Source organism: Pundamilia nyererei, unplaced genomic scaffold, assembly GCF_000239375.1.
Source record: "Pundamilia nyererei isolate P.nyererei 1_Seehausen unplaced genomic scaffold, PunNye1.0 scaffold00105, whole genome shotgun sequence".
Lineage (NCBI taxonomy): Eukaryota > Metazoa > Chordata > Actinopteri > Cichliformes > Cichlidae > Pundamilia > Pundamilia nyererei.
Genome location: NW_005187506.1, coordinates 156003 through 157794, shown reverse-complemented (window position 1 = coordinate 157794; position 1792 = coordinate 156003). Strand labels below are relative to the sequence as shown.

Genomic DNA, 1792 nt, shown 5'->3' with positions numbered 1-1792 from the left:
GGGGCTAAACTACAGATGAGCATCACGAGCTGACCTCAAGATCTGAGGATGGTCAGAGCGATCGACAACAGCTGATCATAAACGTGCTAACTAGCATTAGCATCGTTATTCCCAGTGTGCATGTAGGCGACAGCAGCGTGAGCGCTCTGTGGCGAGCAGAGGAGCTGATGGAAACTCGTAGTCACAGTAGGGTTAGCTTCAGGTTACAGCTGGAGCTGCACCTCCTTGGAACGAGTGTTATATGACTGAGTGTCCTGGTGACACGCTGCTCTCCAGGTCTCTGTACAGGACAACACTGGCCCTGTTTACATGATATCAAAGCCAGACTCTGCAGCACCAGCTAGCAGTCGCTGACCTTTCAGAGTAAGAGCGAGGAGGTTGGTATGGAAGCTTGTTCCCACCACCATCTATAAGGTGAAAGGCTCTGCCAATCAGAAAGCTCGGTGAAGCAAGATTGATGTAAACGCTGGAGAACTTAAAGCTGATTGTTTGTTTTTGCTAAAAACTGCGAGCGCCTTCTGCTTGCACGTAACCAGGAAATGATGTCGTTCATGCAGCTTCCTTATTGGCAGAGCTTCGAGTTATTGAGCTTCCACAGGTCGGCCCTTAGACTGACGCACACACAAAGAATCGCTCCAGAGTGGGATTCTGGGGAAGCTGCATTATCCTTTATAATGTTAAACAGGCCTCCTGGAATTATTTGGTTGTTTTAGCTGTAAAAGTGTCATAAAATCAGCTGTGAGCTTTTGTCCCCGTCCTCAGGATTGCTGCGTCTTTCCACATCTGGTAGCTTCTTTCTCTACTGAGAGCGTAATCAGGATTAGTAACAGAAAAGGACTGAATTGAAATGTTACAGTTTTTACTCAAAGAGGCAGAAAGCGAGACTGTACATGATTACAAGACTTACAGTCTGAACAACAACAAGTATGTGACCTTTGACCCTGTGGTTTGTTTTTGGGCATCTCTTTTCTTCCCCGGTACACTTCCTCTCAGTCTGTAGCCAAAGGCCTACATCGCACTGCTGACACTCGTGCTCCTTTTATGCAACATTTTCCTGAGTGGATAATAAACCCAGCCTGCTCTGCCTGCATGTCCTGCAAGCCTCAAATACACCTGCTTTACAGGTGCTGGAAGAGGGCGGGGCAGTGTTTGTCATACATGAAATAAACATGGCATAAAACAATGTTCTATGAAACCCTGTTATCAGGGCTTACATCCAGCAACTCTTATTTTTATATAAAACACTGAAAACAGCAAAAATAAAATCATTGTAAGAAAGAAAAACGATGTCTGACAAAGCGTCAGTTTTCTGTGCGCCTTCGTCTCTCTCAACCTTCGTCTTCGGGCCGCTGTGACGCAGTGCTTGGGATTACCCGAATGACTAATATCAGCGGAAAGTATGGCGTCGCTGCTTTCAGGAACCGCTGGGATTTTTAAGATGCGCAAATCATTCAAGAGTTACGGTACTTTAAAGAAACGTTGGAAAAACCTGTCGCCGGCGACGGGATGGGGGCTGAAGGCTTATCCAATCAGCAGACAGCTTTCCTTGGGTGACGCGGTCGACCTGCAGCTCCTCGTTGAGAATCATTCTCCTAATGTTTCCTCTGGGCGGCGCTGTGACGCTGATCGCAGTGCCGAGATCTGTGTATCGAGCGAGGACAGTCATGAACTCTTCACAAGAGACCGCGACCTCTGACCTCAAGCTCTTGATATTCAAACACATCCCAGATTTTTGGTAGAGCCACGTCTGAGGCATCGGCTCGTTCTCAGTTATCATGTTCTCAGGGTGTGC

The 1792-nt window shown here is 47.3% G+C and overlaps 1 protein-coding gene across 1 annotated transcript in view; it reads left to right on the top strand.

The window, feature by feature from the left end:
* Positions 1-1792, top strand: part of amigo3 (adhesion molecule with Ig-like domain 3) — a 12932-nt gene that overhangs the window by 4050 nt on the left and 7090 nt on the right. The gene's annotated exons all lie outside the window — the stretch shown is intronic.